The sequence below is a fragment of the Ammodytes marinus genome (assembly GCF_949987685.1).
Source record: "Ammodytes marinus genome assembly, chromosome: 3".
Taxonomy (NCBI): domain Eukaryota; kingdom Metazoa; phylum Chordata; class Actinopteri; order Uranoscopiformes; family Ammodytidae; genus Ammodytes; species Ammodytes marinus.
The window spans coordinates 9,401,040-9,422,810 of record NC_137232.1 but is presented as its reverse complement, the minus strand read 5'-3'; positions in this window follow the sequence as shown (position 1 = coordinate 9,422,810).

Here is a 21,771-nt window from a genome sequence, read left to right as displayed (position 1 = left end):
TGTCCGGTGTCCCGGGGATCGAATCATCAAACCAGCGACGTAGCTTCACTGTAATTTCACTGTATGTAAAATGCTAATTTTGCAATCATGTGACAAATAAAACTTTGAACTTGAACTTGAACTACCTCTAGGCCATCCTACTAGATTCAAGATTTTTTCTTTGGCATATGCACAGTTATTACAGCATCTATCATTGGCAATGGAATTCTTAAGTCCCAGGCTCCTTTCAACAATGCAATATAGAAGAAGAAAATGTATGATAGAAACAAGTAAACAACAAATAAACACAAATGTCGTGCACAGACACAGTGCAGATACAAAGTATAGAAATAAGGTGCACCATATAGATATAAAGAAGAATGCAAAAATTAAAGTTGTATTAAATGTAGACGACATAGAATACTCTACATGGAAATAAAAAATAAAAGCTAAGTAATAATAGTAGTGAAATGGGATACCACTCTATACCACTAGACAGCACCAGAGAGCTGGACACAAATCGTTTGCTCGTTGCTTGAAAACCAACAGCAACCTATCACTTAAAATGGAGTTTGATAAGAAGATGATGCAAGAGAGGCTGAAAGTTTGGTGGTAGCAGCCATGGTTGGGGGGACTCACATGATCAGTCACAGTGTCATACTTGACAGGGCGGGACATTGACAACAAGCCTGTAGCGAAACAAACATTTTAGACTTTGCCTGAATTCATGTCTCACGGTGTGGAATGAATTAAGTGTGGCTATGGTTGCTGCATCCCTGCTGGGTCTCTTATAATTAGTATAATATTTCTTTTAGAAGAGAGTCAAAAACTCAATTTCAATTTGATTAAGTTTTGCCAAACAAAACAAAACAATGATGCTGTTTGTTTTGCTATTTTCAACCGACAATTTTGTACACTTTTTAATTATAACCTGTTGCCGACCATTTCTCAAAAGCAAACACCCCAAATATTCTGACTGATTTCCTTCCCTGACAAGGTAGCCATAAAGGTGTTGTGGAGTCCAACAGAAAGCAGTTTGGTGATGGACAAAAAACTAGTTCAGGTTCATTCTAACAATAAATCAGTGTCTTTTCAAGTGTGAAAGGCCTCATGAAGAGCTTTATTTATATAGCCCAGTACATTTTATATCCAGGCAAAACCTCAGTGTGTGTTTATATGAAGAGCATGAGGAAAATAAAGAAAAATATATTATTATTATTATTATTATTATTATTATTATTATTATTATTATTATTATTAGTAGTAGTAGTAGTAGTAGTAGTAGTAGTAGTAGTAGTAGTAGTAGTAGTAGTAGTAGTAGTAGTATTATTAGGGCCCGAGCACCGACCGGTGCGAAGCCCTATTGAAACCGCTAGGATTTTTATTAGGGCCCGAGCACAGACATGTGCGAAAGCCCTATTGTAATCGGTACGATTTTTATTCTTATTATTCTTTTTCCGACTCTTTTTTGTCACTTTTGACCCCTTTCCCGTCATGCAAAAGTTGAAAATCTTTGCGTACCCATCAGACCTGCAAAAAATTTCAATGTATCAGTGGTTCAGGATTTGATCTCAAAAATAGCGCCCCCTATGGCCAAAAAGTGTTTTTCAGGAAATGCATGCTCAAAAATTGGGCTAGAAGCCTGAAATTGCCGGACAACATGTAATGGCCCAAGGCGCACATAAATGCAATTTCATGTCCAGGGCCAAAATCAACAGGAAGTCGGCCATGTTGGATGTAGTGCCAAAAACCGCCAAAACCATCTTTTCGCATTTCGACGAACTAGTCCTAGAGTTTTCACGCCAGGGACGTCAAACCACTTCTCAAATACAAAAGACCCTTGCCCGATAAGGAATTGCGAAAAGGTCAGGAAGTTAGAACAGTACCAGGGATCTATTGGGGGTCAAAGTGTCGCGTAAATACGCACCTCATGAAACTTCAATTCATCATAGCTCAGGCTGTGTTATACCTAGCTGCACCAAATTACAACCCCAAATGTATCTTTGCAGGCCCCACAAAAAAGCCTCTTGAAGCCCCGCCCCAAAATCAACAGGAAGTCTTTAAATGTGAAATATGTGAATAGGGGCGGGGCTTAATAACACGTTGGCCATAACTCCTTAACCATAGGTCCTATCATCATCAAACTTGCTGGGTATGCGCAGAAGTCATGTGGTAGCATGTCCCTCTAAGCTTATCGCGATGAACCCATAGGGGGCGCCACAGGGGCGGGGCTTAATAACACGTTGGCCATAACTCCTTAACCATAGGTCCAATCATCATCAAACTTGCTGGGTATGTGCAGATGTCATGTGGTAGCATGTATCTCGAAGCTTATCGCGATTAACCCATAGGGGGCGCCACAGGGGCGGGGCTATCCACAAATTGGCCATAACTCCTTAACCGTAGGTCCTATCATCATCAAACTTGCTGGGTATGTGCAGAAGTCATGTGGTAGCATGTCCCTCGAAGCTTATCGCGACGAACCCATAGGGGGCGCCGCCTATCCACAAATTGGCCATAACTCCTTAACCGTAGGTCCTATCATCATCAAACTTGCTGGGTATGTGCAGAAGTCATGTGGTAGCATGTCCCTGGAAGCTTATCGCGACCAACCCATAGGGGGCGCCGCCTATCCACAAATTGGCCATAACTCCTTAACCGTAGGTCCTATCATCATCAAACTTGCTGGGTATGTGCAGAAGTCATGTGGTAGCATGTCCCTCTAAGCTTATCGCGATGAACCCATAGGGGGCGCCACAGGGGCGGGGCTTAATAACACGTTGGCCATAACTCCTTAACCATAGGTCCAATCATCATCAAACTTGCTGGGTATGTGCAGATGTCATGTGGTAGCATGTATCTCGAAGCTTATCGCGATTAACCCATAGGGGGCGCCACAGGGGCGGGGCTATCCACAAATTGGCCATAACTCCTTAACCGTAGGTCCTATCATCATCAAACTTGCTGGGTATGTGCAGAAGTCATGTGGTAGCATGTCCCTCGAAGCTTATCGCGACCAACCCATAGGGGGCGCCGCCTATCCACAAATTGGCCATAACTCCTTAACCGTAGGTCCTATCATCATCAAACTTGCTGGGTATGTGCAGAAGTCATGTGGTAGCATGTATCTCGAAGCTTATCGCGATGAACCCATAGGGGGCGCCACAGGGGCGGGGCTTAATAACACGTTGGCCATAACTCCTTAACCATAGGTCCAATCATCATCAAACTTGCTGGGTATGTGCAGATGTCATGTGGTAGCATGTATCTCGAAGCTTATCGCGATTAACCCATAGGGGGCGCCACAGGGGCGGGGCTATCCACAAATTGGCCATAACTCCTTAACCGTAGGTCCTATCATCATCAAACTTGCTGGGTATGTGCAGAAGTCATGTGATAGCATGTCCCTCGAAGCTTATCGCGACAAACCCATAGGGGGCGCCGCCTATCCACAAATTGGCCATAACTCCTTAACCGTAGGTCCTATCATCATCAAACTTGCTGGGTATGTGCAGAAGTCATGTGGTAGCATGTCCCTCGAAGCTTATCGCGACTAACCCATAGGGGGCGCCACAGGGGCGGGGCTTAATAACACGTTGGCCCTAACTCCTTAACCATAGGTCCTATCATCATCAAACTTGCTGGGTATGTGCAGAAGTCATGTGGTAGCATGTCCCTCGAAGCCTATCGCGATTAACCCATAGGGGGCGCCACAGGGGCGGGCCTATCCACAAATTGGCCATATTTCCTTAACCGTAGGTCCTATCATCATCAAACTTGCTGGGTATGTGCAGAAGTCATGTGGTGGCATGTCCCTCGAAGCTTATCGCGACCAACCCATAGGGGGCGCCGCCTATCCACAAATTGGCCATAACTCCTTAACCGTAGGTCCTATCATCATCAAACTTGCTGGGTATGTGCAGAAGTAATGTGGTGGCATGTCCCTCGAAGCTTATCGCGACCAACCCATAGGGGGCGCCGCCTATCCACAAATTGGCCATAACTCCTTAACCGTAGGTCCTATCATCATCAAACTTGCTGGGTATGTGCAGAAGTCATGTGGTAGCATGTCCCTCGAAGCTTATCGCGACCAACCCATAGGGGGCGCCGCCTATCCACAAATTGGCCATAACTCCTTAACCGTAGGTCCTATCATCATCAAACTTGCTGGGTATGTGCAGAAGTCATGTGGTAGCATGTATCTCGAAGCTTATCGCGATTAACCCATAGGGGGCGCCACAGGGGCGGGGCTATCCACAAATTGGCCATAACTCCTTAACCATAGGTCCTATCATCATCAAAGTTGCTGGGTATGTGCAGAAGTCATGTGGTGGCATGTCCCTCGTAGCTTATCGTGACGAACCCATAGGGGGCGCCGCCTATCCACAAATTGGCCATAACTCCTTAACCGTAGGTCCTATCATCATCAAACTTGCTGGGTATGTGCAGAAGTCATGTGGTGGCATGTCCCTCGAAGCTTATCGCGACCAACCCATAGGGGGCGCCGCCTATCCACAAATTGGCCATAACTCCTTAACCGTAGGTCCTATCATCATCAAACTTGCTGGGTATGTGCAGAAGTAATGTGGTGGCATGTCCCTCGAAGCTTATCGCGACCAACCCATAGGGGGCGCCGCCTATCCACAAATTGGCCATAACTCCTTAACCGTAGGTCCTATCATCATCAAACTTGCTGGGTATGTGCAGAAGTCATGTGGTAGCATGTATCTCGAAGCTTATCGCGATTAACCCATAGGGGGCGCCACAGGGGCAGGGCCTATCCACAAATTGGCCATAACTCCTTAACCATAGGTCCTATCATCATCAAACTTGCTGGGTATGTGCAGAAGTCATGTGTTAGCATGTCCCTCGAAGCTTATCGCGATTAACCCATAGGGGGCGCCACAAAAGTCACCCGACTCCGATTGACTTGAAATTGATTGCACATGTACAGCTCATGGTGCTCTACGATTTCGCTCAAAGGAATTTTTTTGTAATTTCCGCTTGGGGGCGCTGTTAAGCCCCGACTGAAGAAAGTTTGAGAGGCCGCGCCCCGCACACCGTAAGTCCGATTGACTTGAAATTTCTCACACTGGTGTATTTTAGGGTGCTCTACAAAAAAGCCTCTTGGACCATAAGAGTCAACCCGGAACTATTTTCGGCTAATTAGCATAAACTGAAAAAAAGGGTTTTATCCACAACTTTTTCAAGTGTTACTGTATCAACACCAAATGTCTCACGAAGCCCCGGGGGACTATGACGCACGTCTCCGAAAAATATTAGTAGGATAGGTTCAAAAACATGGCCGCCATTGACTAAAACGTTTACGCAGGGGCGGGGCCATAACTCATTGACCGTAGGTCCTATCATCATGAAACTTGCAGGATACGTGCAAAAGACATGTGGTAGCGTGTCCCTCTAAGCTTGTCGAGGTTAACCCGTAGGGGGCGCCACAAATGCGAAACACGTCATTCACCGATGCTATGTTTGCCAGGCCACGCCCCTTTCCCCCTGACTCCGATTGACTTATCATTTGTCAGACATGTACAGCTCATGTTGCTCTACGGTAAAGTCTCTCGGACCACAGGGGTCAGCCGTGATTTTTTCTCTTCCCCGATTTAGAAGGGGGGCTTGTACTTTCAATATCTCCGCGGGACTTTCTAGTTTCGCTCTGCGCTGTCCCACGCGCTCCAAACTTCGCCCGCCTGCTGAGAGCCCAGGCCTGAGGTCGTCCTCGCATCCGTATCGAGCGCGTCGCCGACAATTCCGCGCTTCCGGCGTGCAGCATGTGTGGGCGAGGGCCCGGTCATCACTGCTTGCAGTTTTAATTCTTTTTATTATTAGGGCCCGAGCACAGACATGTGCGAAAGCCCTATTGTAATCGGTATGATTTTTATTATTATTCTTTGCAATCCTAAATGGGACTTTTCCCCTACTTGCCCTGGTAGAATAGTTGTAAAACTCTGCGGGCAGGTCAGACCTGCAAAAAATTGCAATGTATCAGTGGTTCAGGATTTGTGCACAAAAATAGCGCCCCCTATGGCCAAAAACAGTTTTTCAGGAAATGCATGCTCAAAAATTGGGCTAGAAGCCTGAAATTTCCGGACAACATGTAATTGCCCAAGGCGCACCTAAATGCAATTGTATGTCATTAGCCAAAATCAACAGGAAGTCGGCCATGTTGGAATTAGTGCCTAAAACCGCCACTTTACATCTTTTCGCATTTCGACGAACTTGTCCTAGAGTTTTTATGCCAGGGACGTCAAACCACTTCTCAAATACAAAAGACCCTTGCCCGATAAGGAATTGCGGAAAAGATTTCAAATTCCTCCCAGTACCAGGGATCTTTTTGGGGTCAAAGGTCGCGTAAATACGCACCTCATTACACTTTAATTCATTATAGCTCAGGCTGTGTTATACCTAGCTGCACCAAATTAATAACCCAAATGTATCTCTGCAGGCCCCACAAAAAAGCCTCTTGAAGCCCCGCCCCAAAATCAACAGGAATTTTTAAAAAGTGAAATATGTGAATTTCTGACTCGAAAATCCTCAAAAAGTTCAAAATTTTTTAACTCCTAGCAGGAACATATTTAGCAAAACGAAAACTCTAGGGACACTCATAAGACATGGAAGATATACCAATAATTTTTTTGTTTGATTCCGAATAACTATGACGAGCTGGGAGCCAATATTCGCCAACACGGCGCAAAAAGTCAGAACTCCACATTACTCTGCAGGATTGCAGAGCAAAGTGGACTCATAACAACTTTTTGTGCAAAAAAAAACATGATAGGGTACGTCCTCCGACATGGAAGATGATATACCCGAAAGCTCGATTTATCCGGAATAACCGTCTTGCAGCACTGGCCCCTGATTGGCCAAAAACCATCACAAACGCACGTCATGAACCCTTTGATTGATCATAACTAAGGCTGTGTTGTACTTAGAACCACACAATTTCATACAGCGATGTACAATCCCAGTACGAACAAAAAAGCCTCTTGACGCCCCGCCCCAAAATCAAAAGGAAGTGTTCTTTTTAGCAATATTCGCCCATAAAACATGGCCCCCAGGATGCTGCCTTCTCCGAGCAGCCAGCATGGACTAGTGGCCAACCCATTGGTACTGCATGCTGTGAATGGAAGCTTATTTATACAGATGGCACTCTCTTCCTACATTAAGTAGGAAGAGACTGCCATCTGCTGGATACATTTATCTACACATCCTACTCCCACTAAATGGCAGTATTGCATTACAAATAAAGGGACTGAAGACTTCGCTTAGCCCAGTGGTTCTCAATTATTTTCTGTCATGCCCCCCCAGGGGACAGACATTTTTTCGCCCCCCCCCCTCCCCCAAATTGAAATACTATTGAGAACCTGCTAATATTTATTTATTAATCCGTACAAAAACACTGTTTCTGGCATGAGCATTCTGCATACAATCACCTTAATATAAAATTAGATGTTTGATTGTACAATTAGCTGAGATAACTTCTGCAGCAACTTCAAAAAAAATTGGAGTTCAGTTAATTAGCTCAATTTGTAACATTTAAACAAGACAACTCAGTCTGTGTGAATCTCAGGACAGAGAAACAAGAGCAAATGATTAACTGAGGTTTGCATTTCATTCAAAACATTTCACAACTGTACACATAGGTGGTGTTTTTTCATTATTATAGGCCAATATGCCTTCTGTGATGCAAACCTATAATTGATTAATGTTATAATTAGTGTACTTGCTTAATTTCCTTTGAAATAGCCTACAGAGACACTTGGAGACACATGTGGACGTTTATTTACTGCAAATCACGGCCTTTCGCACGGTAATGACCGTACACAAGCACACGTCGCGCTTCGCTGTAATTTCGCTCTGCAATGGTCCATGTGCTCCAAACTTCACCTTCCTGGTAAGAGTCCAGGCCTGAGGTCGTCCTTGCATCCATATCAAGCACGTCGCGGCAACTTCTGCGCTTCCGGCGACAGGTATTGCTGTGCCGCGCGCTCCGAAGAGGCACGTTCTCTTGTGCGGTCGCCCGGAGCGCCGAGGACGGCCAGGACGGCGAGCAGCATGGATGGGCGAGGGCCCGGTCATCACTGCTTGCAGTTTTAATTAGGGCCCGAGCACAGACATGTGCGAAAGCCCTATTGTAATCGGTGCGATTATTATTAGGGCCCGAGCACAGACATGTGCGAAAGCCCTATTGTAATCGGTACGATTTTTATTCTTATTTTTCTTTTTCCGACTCTTTTTTGGCACTTTTCACCCCCTTCCCGTCATGCAAAAGTTGAAAATCTTTGCGTACCCATCAGACCTGCAAAAAATTTCAATGTATCAGTGGTTCAGGATTTGATCTCAAAAACGGCGCCCCCTATGGCCAAAAAGTGTTTTTCAGGAAATGCATGCTCAAAAATTGGGCTAGAAGCCTGAAATTGCCGGACAACATGTAATGGCCCAAGGCGCACATAAATGCAATTTCATGTCCAGGGCCAAAATCAACAGGAAGTCGGCCATGTTGGATGTAGTGCCAAAAACCGCCAAAACCATCTTTTCGCATTTCGACGAACTAGTCCTAGAGTTTTCACGCCAGGGACGTCAAACCACTTCTCAAATACAAAAGACCCTTGCCCGATAAGGAATTGCGAAAAGATTTCAAATTTCTCCCAGTACCAGGGATCTATTGGGGGTCAAAGTGTCGCGTAAATACGCACCTCATGAAACTTCAATTCATCATAGCTCAGGCTGTGTTATACCTAGCTGCACCAAATTACAACCCCAAATGTATCTTTGCAGGCCCCACAAAAAAGCCTCTTGAAGCCCCGCCCCAAAATCAACAGGAAGTCTTTAAATGTGAAATATGTGAATAGGGGCGGGGCTTAATAACACGTTGGCCATAACTCCTTAACCATAGGTCCTATCATCATCAAACTTGCTGGGTATGCGCAGAAGTCATGTGGTAGCATGTCCCTCTAAGCTTATCGCGATGAACCCATAGGGGGCGCCACAGGGGCGGGGCTTAATAACACGTTGGCCATAACTCCTTAACCATAGGTCCAATCATCATCAAACTTGCTGGGTATGTGCAGAAGTCATGTGGTAGCATGTATCTCGAAGCTTATCGCGATTAACCCATAGGGGGCGCCACAGGGGCGGGGCTATCCACAAATTGGCCATAACTCCTTAACCGTAGGTCCTATCATCATCAAACTTGCTGAGTATGTGCAGAAGTCATGTGGTAGCATGTCCCTCGAAGCTTATCGCGACGAACCCATAGGGGGCGCCGCCTATCCACAAATTGGCCATAACTCCTTAACCGTAGGTCCTATCATCATCAAACTTGCTGGGTATGTGCAGAAGTCATGTGGTAGCATGTCCCTCTAAGCTTATCGCGATGAACCCATAGGGGGCGCCACAGGGGCGGGGCTTAATAACACGTTGGCCATAACTCCTTAACCATAGATCCAATCATCATCAAACTTGCTGGGTATGTGCAGATGTCATGTGGTAGCATGTATCTCGAAGCTTATCGCGATTAACCCATAGGGGGCGCCACAGGGGCGGGGCTATCCACAAATTGGCCATAACTCCTTAACCGTAGGTCCTATCATCATCAAACTTGCTGGGTATGTGCAGAAGTCATGTGATAGCATGTCCCTCAAAGCTTATCGCGACGAACCCATAGGGGGCGCCGCCTATCCACAAATTGGCCATAACTCCTTAACCGTAGGTCCTATCATCATCAAACTTGCTGGGTATGTGCAGAAGTCATGTGGTAGCATGTCCCTCGAAGCTTATCGCGACCAACCCATAGGGGGCGCCGCCTATCCACAAATTGGCCATAACTCCTTAACCGTAGGTCCTATCATCATCAAACTTGCTGGGTATGTGCAGAAGTCATGTGGTAGCATGTATCTCGAAGCTTATCGCGATGAACCCATAGGGGGCGCCACAGGGGCGGGGCTTAATAACACGTTGGCCATAACTCCTTAACCATAGGTCCAATCATCATCAAACTTGCTGGGTATGTGCAGATGTCATGTGGTAGCATGTATCTCGAAGCTTATCGCGATTAACCCATAGGGGGCGCCACAGGGGCGGGGCTATCCACAAATTGGCCATAACTCCTTAACCGTAGGTCCTATCATCATCAAACTTGCTGGGTATGTGCAGAAGTCATGTGATAGCATGTCCCTCGAAGCTTATCGCGACGAACCCATAGGGGGCGCCGCCTATCCACAAATTGGCCATAACTCCTTAACCGTAGGTCCTATCATCATCAAACTTGCTGGGTATGTGCAGAAGTCATGTGGTAGCATGTCCCTCGAAGCTTATCGCGACCAACCCATAGGGGGCGCCGCCTATCCACAAATTGGCCATAACTCCTTAACCGTAGGTCCTATCATCATGAAACTTGCAGGATACGTGCAAAAGACATGTGGTAGCGTGTCCCTCTAAGCTTGTCGAGGTTGACCCGTAGGGGGCGCCACAAATGCGAAAAACGTCATTCACCGATGCTATGTTTGCCAGGCCACGCCCCTTTCCCCCTGACTCCGATTGACTTATCATTTGTCAGACATGTACAGCTCATGTTGCTCTACGGTAAAGTCTCACGGACCACAGGGGTCAGCCGTGATTTTTTTTCTTCCCCGATTTAGAAGGGGGGCTTGTACTTTCAATATCTCCGCGGGAATTTCTAGTTTCGCTCTGCGCTGTCCCACGCGCTCCAAACTTCACCCGCCTGCTGAGAGCCCAGGCCTGAGGTCGTCCTCGCGTCCGTATCGAGCGCGTCGCCGACAATTCCGCGCTTCCGGCGTGCAGCATGTGTGGGCGAGGGCCCGGTCATCACTGCTTGCAGTTTTAATTATTATTCTTTTTCCGACTCTTTTTTGGCACTTTTGACCCCCTTCCCGTCATGCAAAAGTTGAAAATCTTTGCGTACCCATCAGACCTGCAAAAAATTTTAATGTATCAGTGGTTCAGGATTTGATCTCTAAAATTGCGCCCCCTATGGCCAAAAACAGTTTTTCAGCAAATGCATGCTCAAAAATTGGGCTAGATGCCTGAAATTACAGGACAACATGTAATGGCCCAAGGCGCACATAAATGCAATTTATATGTCATTAGCCAAAATCAACAGGAAGTCGGCCATGTTGGATTTAGTGCCTAAAACCGCCACTTTACATCTTTTCGCATTTCGACGAACTAGTCCTAGAGTTTTTATGCCAGCGACGTCAAACCACTTCTCAAATACAAAAGACCCTTGCCCGATAAGGAATTGCGAAAAGATCAGGAAGTTAGCCCGGAACCAGGGATCTTTTTGGGGTCAAAGTGTCGCGTAAATACGCACCTCATGAAACTTCAATTCATCATAGCTCAGGCTGTGTTATACCTAGCTGCACCAAATTAATAACCCAAATGTATCTTTGCAGGCCCCACAAAAAAGCCTCTTGAAGCCCCGCCCCAAAATCAACAGGAAGTCTTTAAATGTGAAATATGTGAATAGGGGCGGGGCTTAATAACACGTTGGCCATAACTCCTTAACCATAGGTCCTATCATCATCAAACTTGCTGGGTATGCGCAGAAGTCATGTGGTAACATGTCCTTCTAAGCTTATCGCGATGAACCCATAGGGGGCGCCACAGGGGCGGGGCTTAATAACACGTTGGCCATAACTCCTTAACCATAGGTCCAATCATCATCAAACTTGCTGGGTATGTGCAGAAGTCATGTGGTAGCATGTATCTCGAAGCTTATCGCGATTAACCCATAGGGGGCGCCACAGGGGCGGGGCTTAATAACACGTTGGCCATAACTCCTTAACCATAGGTCCAATCATCATCAAACTTGCTGGGTATGTGCAGATGTCATGTGGTAGCATGTATCTCGAAGCTTATCGCGATTAACCCATAGGGGGCGCCACAGGGGCGGGGCTATCCACAAATTGGCCATAACTCCTTAACCGTAGGTCCTATCATCATCAAACTTGCTGGGTATGTGCAGAAGTCATGTGATAGCATGTCCCTCGAAGCTTATCGCGACGAACCCATAGGGGGCGCCGCCTATCCACAAATTGGCCATAACTCCTTAACCGTAGGTCCTATCATTATCAAACTTGCTGGGTATGTGCAGAAGTCATGTGGTTGCATGTCCCTCGAAGCTTATCGCGACCAACCCATAGGGGGCGCCGCCTATCCACAAATTGGCCATAACTCCTTAACCGTAGGTCCTATCATCATCAAACTTGCTGGGTATGTGCAGAAGTCATGTGGTAGCATGTATCTCGAAGCTTATCGTGACGAACCCATAGGGGGCGCCGCCTATCCACAAATTGGCCATAACTCCTTAACCGTAGGTCCTATCATCATCAAACTTGCTGGGTATGTGCAGAAGTCATGTGGTAGCATGTCCCTCGAAGCTTATCGCGACCAACCCATAGGGGGCGCTGCCTATCCACAAATTGGCCATAACTCCTTAACCGTAGGTCCTATCATCATCAAACTTGCTGGGTATGTGCAGAAGGCGAGCGCGTCGCCGACAATTCCGCGCTTCCGGCTTGCAGCATGTGTGGGCGAGGGCCCGGTCATCACTGCTTGCAGTTTTAATTATTATTATTATTCTTTGGAATCTAAAATCGGACTTTTCCCCTACTTGCCCTGGTACAATAGTTGTAAAACTCTGCGGGCAGGTCAGACCTGCAAAAAATTGCAATGTATCAGTGGTTCAGGATTTGTGCATAAAAATTGCGCCCCCTATGGCCAAAAACAGTTTTTCAGCAAATGCATGCTCAAAAATTGGGCTAGATGCCTGAAATTACAGGACAACATGTAATGGCCCAAGGCGCACATAAATGCAATTTATATGTCATTAGCCAAAATCAACAGGAAGTCGGCCATGTTGGATTTAGTGCCTAAAACCGCCACTTTACATCTTTTCGCATTTCGACGAACTAGTCCTAGAGTTTTGACGCCAGGGACGTCAAACCACTTCTCAAATACAAAAGACCCTTGCCCGATGTTAAATTGCGAAAAGATTTCAAATTTCTCCCAGTACCAGGGATCTATTGGGGGTCAAAGTGTCGCGTAAATACGCACCTCATGAAACTTCAATTCATCATAGCTCAGGCTGTGTTATACCTAGCTGCACCAAATTACAACCCCAAATGTATCTTTGCAGGCCCCACAAAAAAGCCTCTTGAAGCCCCGCCCCAAAATCAACAGGAAGTCTTCAAATGTGAAATATGTGAATAGGGGCGGGGCTTAATAACACGTTGGCCATAACTCCTTAACCATAGGTCCTATCATCATCAAACTTGCTGGGTATGCGCAGAAGTCATGTGGTAGCATGTCCTTCTAAGCTTATCGCGACCAACCCATAGGGGGCGCCGCCTATCCACAAATTGGCCATAACTCCTTAACCGTAGGTCCTATCATCATCAAACTTGCTGGGTATGTGCAGAAGTCATGTGGTAGCATGTCCCTCGAAGCTTATCGCGACCAACCCATAGGGGGCGCCGCCTATCCACAAATTGGCCATAACTCCTTAACCGTAGGTCCTATCATCATGAAACTTGCAGGATACGTGCAAAAGACATGTGGTAGCGTGTCCCTCTAAGCTTGTCGAGGTTGACCCGTAGGGGGCGCCACAGGGGCGGGGCTTAATAACACGTTGGCCATAACTCCTTAACCATAGGTCCAATCATCATCAAACTTGCTGGGTATGTGCAGATGTCATGTGGTAGCATGTATCTCGAAGCTTATCGCGATTAACCCATAGGGGGCGCCACAGGGGCGGGGCTATCCACAAATTGGCCATAACTCCTTAACCGTAGGTCCTATCATCATCAAACTTGCTGGGTATGTGCAGAAGTCATGTGGTAGCTTGTCCCTCGAAGCTTATCGCGACGAACCCATAGGGGGCGCCGCCTATCCACAAATTGGCCATAACTCCTTAACCGTAGGTCCTATCATCATCAAACTTGCTGGGTATGTGCAGAAGTCATGTGGTAGCATGTCCCTCGAAGCTTATCGCGACCAACCCATAGGGGGCGCCGCCTATCCACAAATTGGCCATAACTCCTTAACCGTAGGTCCTATCATCATCAAACTTGCTGGGTATGTGCAGAAGTCATGTGGTAGCATGTCCCTCGAAGCTTATCGCGACCAACCCATAGGGGGCGCCGCCTATCCACAAATTGGCCATAACTCCTTAACCGTAGGTCCTATCATCATCAAACTTGCTGGGTATGTGCAGAAGTCATGTGGTAGCATGTCCCTCGAAGCTTATCGCGACCAACCCATAGGTGGCGCCGCCTATCCACAAATTGGCCATAACTCCTTAACCGTAGGTCCTATCATCATGAAACTTGCAGGATACGTGCAAAAGACATGTGGTAGCGTGTCCCTCTAAGCTTGTCGAGGTTGACCCGTAGGGGGCGCCACAGGGGCGGGGCTTAATAACACGTTGGCCATAACTCCTTAACCATAGGTCCAATCATCATCAAACTTGCTGGGTATGTGCAGATGTCATGTGGTAGCATGTATCTCGAAGCTTATCGCGATTAACCCATAGGGGGCGCCACAGGGGCGGGGCTATCCACAAATTGGCCATAACTCCTTAACCGTAGGTCCTATCATCATCAAACTTGCTGGGTATGTGCAGAAGTCATGTGGTAGCATGTCCCTCGAAGCTTATCGCGACGAACCCATAGGGGGCGCCGCCTATCCACAAATTGGCCATAACTCCTTAACCGTAGGTCCTATCATCATCAAACTTGCTGGGTATGTGCAGAAGTCATGTGGTAGCATGTCCCTCGAAGCTTATCGCGACCAACCCATAGGGGGCGCCGCCTATCCACAAATTGGCCATAACTCCTTAACCGTAGGTCCTATCATCATGAAACTTGCAGGATACGTGCAAAAGACATGTGGTAGCGTGTCCCTCTAAGCTTGTCGAGGTTGACCCGTAGGGGGCGCCACAAATGCGAAAAACGTCATTCACCGATGCTATGTTTGCCAGGCCACGCCCCTTTCCCCCTGACTCCGATTGACTTATCATTTGTCAGACATGTACAGCTCATGTTGCTCTACGGTAAAGTCTCTCGGACCACAGGGGTCAGCCGTGATTTTTTTTCTTCCCCGATTTAGAAGGGGGGCTTGTACTTTCAATATCTCCGCGGGAATTTCTAGTTTCGCTCTGCGCTGTCCCTCGCGCTCCAAACTTCGCCCGCCTGCTGAGAGCCCAGGCCTGAGGTCGTCCTCGCGTCCGTATCGAGCGCGTCGCGGACAATTCCGCGCTTCCGGCTTGCAGCATGTGTGGGCGAGGGCCCGTTCATCACTGCTTGCAGTTTTAATTAGTATTATTATTATAAGGCTGCAATCAAGCTAAACATATGGGATGGATAGAGACCATTCAGAGCTTGAATTAAAATAATTGGTATATAAACAAAGGGTATGTAAACAAAGGGGCCCACTGTAGCAATAGCAACATACCAGTTTACAGAGCCTATAGGCTCTATAGGCTGAGGAGATATTCACTGATTTTGACAATAACTGATTTTGACAACAAGCGTTCTCCAGAATCACTGACTCTGCCTTCAACTTGTCATTTCACGAAAAGCCCATTTCTGACAACATTTAAAAGTATTAAGGGGGAATGCACTTAAAGGTGATGTAAGCGGAATGGTTCTTTTAGCTAACTTCCTGTCATTTACTGCATTTAGCAGTCCCCTCGCTCGTCCCTACGTCACCACATTAATGCACTGCGGTCTTCAAGCAGCGGGTTATCTAGCATCATCTCAGATCCATAAGTGTGATAAAACATGATAAAAACCATCAAAACAGACATTGGGAAGGATTTGTACCTGCTCCGCCATTGTAGGCGCATACACATTCACCCATCTGTTGCTCTGGCGTGCACCGGCAGTGAGACCATGAGTGAGACGGGTGTCGGTTTGTAGCGTTCTCTCTTTTGATTGGATTACAATTTCGGGATCCTCCGATACAGCTGACTGAGAGATCGGCTTTATGAAACGCGCACATTATGTAAGTGATCACTGTATGAATAAAAGGCAATTTAACACTTATATTAACATAAATAAACCGCTTACTTCACCTTTAACAATTAATGCTACTTCATACCTCCACTCATTGCACTCTAGGGGGCACCAGAGTAAACATAAATCCTGTTGTGCATTTGCTGAAGGCTCTGCGCTCCCTATCACATAATGAGTTGCTTTGCCTTTGTTACGTAACAGACGTTACTGTTGATTTGTTATAGTAAGAAATACATGCTGGTCTGGTTTGAGTTCAAGATCAGACCGTGCAATATTTCACTAAAAGCAAAGACAAGGGGAAAAATGTGTGAAGCAAATTTTTTTTTAATTAACAATAATTTTTTTTTAATACTATGAACCAAAAATAATTTATTCTAAGCATTATTCAGAGGCAGAAGGATTTATTTCATATGACAAATCTAGATTTGTAACACTTGTTTACCCTTTTCACAGTGTCTCACTTTAAATAAAGTACTTTTTCATTTGCTGCTCATAATCTTTTCGCACAACTTGATTAAAAGATCATAGTATTTCTTTCCACCAATGATCATTTCCTCTTGACAGCCCTGTGGAATCCCACTGAACTCTTTCTCAGAAAACATGTCGTGTGAAATCAACCGTGAGAAGAGGCCATAAAAATAACAGCCAGCCCTTCACCAACAGTGCTTTTGTTTGAACAAAATTGCCTCCAAAAGCAAGACGTGTCTAGCATTTCAAGTTCAAAGAGTCTGTAACCATGTCAGTTTAATAAGCCTTCACCCCTCAACACAGTCATCTTCTCCGTCACTCATAATCATGCTACATAGATGTAGGCCTACAGTAAAGGCAGAATGCTGAGTATGTAAGTCATGATAATTGCTGGGCTTTTGTCAACGCTATTCATCACACAAACTATCTATCTCTCTGTGTGCAATCTTTTCACTTATTTTTCTTTTTAAACAATACATATATATATTTATTTTTGTAAATAATATGGTGTTACAGTCAGACGAGACATAACTTACACAAACATACTTATTTTTCGCTTGTTTTTATTCTTGCATTGAACACACTTGCAGAGCCTGTTCTCTGGTGCCAGACTACAGAGCCACTGATTAAAAACTATGAATGATCAAATCTAACTAAAAGTCTAGATTATTGTTAATCATCCATTTTATTGGACGGAAATTATATCCAAATAATGCAGATTGAAAGAGGTACAGAGCGATTTAGCTACACTATGTAAAGTGTCAAATGGATATATAATTCAACTTTGTCACTGCGTAACAGCCAATTGTTACAATATCATCTCACTTTCTGCAGATTTGACAGACACATTCAAGTCCATCTAAAATTAAAACATGCACGTCCACTGGCCCATATGTATGTTGAAAGGGCCTCACAGTCATTCATTCAATCACAACCTTTATTTTACAAAGGTTATGATGATTTAGGGACCTCGTTTACAATAAAGCAGAGTGAGTGGCAAAATAGTTTAAAGAATACAGACATCAAGATACTTATATAAAAGCATAGATAAAACAGCAATGAAAATAAAGTAACTAAAAGTCCCCAGTCAGTAATAAGATGTGAATCACTTCAAACAAGAACAGTTGGCAGGGAAATCGGATGAAATGAAACATTTACATTCAGCCAACCTTAGTGTAAAGCTAAGCACATCGATGAGTATCATAACTATCAATGAATCTGAGTGCTGAGTGATGGCATGCAAGGGCTTCAGATTTGCAGCTGAGGCACGCATATAAAATGTCACCATAGTCCAATACTGACAGAAAGGTTTCCTCAATAGGGTGTGTTTATACAATGCAGAGGGAAACAGGTTGTGTTTCTATAGAAGAAACCAATCTATTGTCTTAATGTACTTAAAGGATTAGTCTTATGACATTTAAAAGTTCTCATCAATCCAAATGCCTAGTGGGAGTGTGTGTGTGTGAGAGAGAGAGAGAGAGAGCGAGAGAGAGAGAGAGAGAGAGAGTGATACTGAAAAAAGACTCAGAGACTCTTTCAATACCATTTTGAGTATTAGCTAGCTAGCTTACAGCATTTAGCAACTAAAAAAACATTTAGGGACAGTTTCACATACATGGATTAAGCCTAGTTTTAGGTCAAATGGAATTTTGAAAGGAGATTGTCCATTGAAAGTGCAATTTAGTCCAGAACTAGGCTTAATCCATGTCTCTGAAACTGGCCCTTGGACTCATAAGCTGATATAATGCCCACTACTTTTTTTCTGATCCCCCAAAGTTACAAAAACGCTAATTGCAGTTTTAGAAGTAGGCTAAATATAAAAAAAATAAATGCAGTAAAATTATTTTAAAAAAAGTTAAGAGATGCTCCTTTTAACAGAGGCAACAGCAGCAGCGGCCCAGTAAGTATTCCCATGACCGAACATCTCCCTTCTTTGCTTCCACTCCAGCAGGGTTCGACATAACGTATAGCCCGATGGCCCGGGGCCAGTAAAATCATGTGCAGGGCAAGTTGATTGGCCAGTCACTGTCCCGCCCGGGCCAGTGACTGGCCAATCACAGTTCAGTATCTTTTTGTAGACTACATCATGGTTCATTGAAATGCGCGTTGAGAGTCGTCATGAAAGCAGTGTTTATTTAAGACTCAATATAATAAACCTAATATAAAATATATTTTTTAATGAAAGGCCAGTGGACAACCGATGCGTGGGCGTTTTGACAGGCGGAGCAAGAAGCGGGTGCACTCTCGCTCCGTTGGCAGAGCTGCCTACCGTCCGCCTGCGAGTCGACAAATCAATCGACTTGCTTTGCCCCCTTTCTTTCTTCCCACAGCAGAGGTTGAGGTGCAGAAAATGATAACTGCGCTTTTCCTTTATCTGCCGCCGTAATGTTACAGTATTTGCATCCAAGCCCCAATGGTAATACAAATGAGAGGCGTTATTTAAACGCTGTGAATGCGTCTCCGGTGATTGTGTCGGTTGTAGACAGAAACGAACGGAGGGACTCCGCTCACTGTACAGTTCCTATAGTCGCGAAGTTTGGCACTGTGTTTTCAGGCTCGAGACATTCAATCAGATCGCGGAAGTCTTTCCCATTGAAATCGCTAACGGGGAGAATATCCCCGGTTATTATTTTAGCCACAAACCACAGTTCATCTGCGCGGCGGCTCACTCACTGGCGAGATCACACGGTGAAACGCTGCTGTGATCGGACGAAGGCATTGTGTGTTTTGTGTGTTTCTAAGGTGATTTAACGTCATAGTCTTAGACGAGCGTTTAACTTATGCTGCGTATTTTGCACTGCATCGTTTTTTATCAATAGTTTGAAAAAATGGTCCCACACCGGACTCTTACGTGAAGCTGACACTTCATGGAGAAGTGACACTCCTGCAGCGCGCTCACGACCAGACGTGAACTCACATACACGGTGAAATCTCCCATTAAAAAAACGGCATAACCCACTGATTTTCGGATTTCTATTCTATTTTTAAAGTCAACTTGAGCGCAAGTGGAAAACCGGTCATTCGGTCGACACATTCACATCCCTAATGCATATAGAGAAAGTAATAAAAACAGCCTACCACACCACAAAGAATGATCAGACCTTCATCTCTTATTTTTTTTTTATGTTTGAACATGACTTCTGCAGGTGAACTATTCATTAAACTGCCCAAATTCAAGAATAAAAACAACCATCAAACTACTGGACTTTAAAATACTGGCCCACTCTTTCAACATACTTTCAGTTGTAGGCTTCTAATTCAATATGTTTGCCTGGTTTTATATTATGTGTATGAGCAATATCAACATTTCATATAATTAACTAAAAGAAAAATAACCAGATCTAAAGGGAATATCTATACTGTTACAGTATAGATATACTGTTACAGTATAGATATTCCCTTTAGATCTGGTTATCTTTCTTTATTTTTCTAATACAGGTATTATAATTATTGACACTAAATTGTGAAGAAAAAAAAAGTGTGTGCAGGGCCAGTGAAAATATACAAGGGGCCAGTAAAACTCGGATCCACTGGCCCGGCGGGCCAGTAGGAAAAAAAAAGTTATGTTGAACCCTGCTCCAGCATTAAATATGCTTTTTAAATTAAATATATATCCCCTTTTTGGGATGGGGTTGGGTTTGTATGTGCATTGTTAAATGTATGCATCAAAATCCGAGCTGTAAACGACTGACATTTAAAATAAATTAACTAACCTATCCACCGAAAATGTTTTTATGACAGGCTGAGGTGGAAAGGTTTGTCTTTGGATTCACAACAATGCAACAAAGTACAGTATAAAGGCTTGTGTTTCAGAGAGAATAACAGCTGTTTCTGCACATGCATTGCCAGGCATACCAGGGAGATTCACAGCATTTTAACATGCTTGGCTCGGGACTCTTCCTGGAGTGTGGATGTGAATCAGTGCAGCACTGTTGTTGAATGTCTGAGGCCGGCCAGAGTTCTCAAGATGGTGGTTGCTATACCCTGACACAGGCAAACCATTAACTTTTTTCTTCTCAGGGATTGGCATTTTACTGGTGCCCTTAATGTGAAGGCCAACTTGGTTTCCAGTGAAAAGCTTCAAGATGATGACAGGTTCTTGCATTGTTCTTAGTCCAAAGTTGAGTTCCAAATTGTCAAAAGCCATGGTGCAAAGGAAATCTGGATTTGTGGATTTAAAGGAATGTATTGCATGTACAGTATGTGAAATGCTGCCATACAGTATGTAGGCTAACCCTGATAGTTACAGTATCAACCAACACTGCATTTCACTGCTGCTGTACATAGCTGTTCAGTGTCTTTGAACACATTGTGTTAGTTTTAGGGACCATATTGTTCTGTCATGCTATCATTAGCATTGTTTTCAGATCCATCAGGTTGCTGAATGCAATAAACAAGCTCTCCTTACGCTTTTTGGAGATTCAGGCTAGCCTTTGTGCTGTAAAAGAACCCATTAAAGAGAACCAAGGGCCAACTGATTCCATTTTAATGTAATATGTTTTTAAATGCTGAAAGACCCAGGTTTGGGCATTGTTGAGACATTTCTTGTTCAATGTAGAAGTTATGCAACGCTTCTTCCACAATGCAGCAAGACTGTATATGGCTTTGATAATATGACTTCTCTCAGGTGAGCAATGATTTAAGAGAGCTTAGGGTTCGCAGTTATGCTGTTAGAATGCCTCCCAGCCATACTGCCAGACGTGGCTCCTTTGCAGTACTCAATATACCTTAAGAGGCCCCACTAGGCAGGTTGGATTTCTCAAATATTTTACTCCTCACACGCTCTCTCGACGTAAAAATTTCAAACTTTTATGGTTGAGATTCTCAACCATAAAAGTTTGACATTCCAATCAGAGCTATTTTCCGACATATCATAATTTTGAACAATCAACAGTGAAGTAGACCGACCATCACAGGTGGCCTCTGTCTCTTTTTACCAGGTCTTGACCAGTAGTGGTAGCAAGGTTGGCGAGGAAACTAGAAGGTGTGGACTAACTTTTGGGATGCATCCAATTTTACGACTATACGACTTATACTGTTCTCCTTAAAGGTACAGTAAGCGGAATGGCCTGTTAAGCTATCTTCCTGTCAGTGACTGCAGTTAGCAGTTGCCGTACATGCAGAGCAGGTGACTGAGAGATCGGCTTTATGAAACGCGCACAAATAAGTGATCACTGTATGAATAAAGAGTGATCTCACTTATATTAACAATAAAATAAATCGCTTATTTCACCTTTAGCCTAAGTATTATTCAGATTCAGCTGAAGTCCAG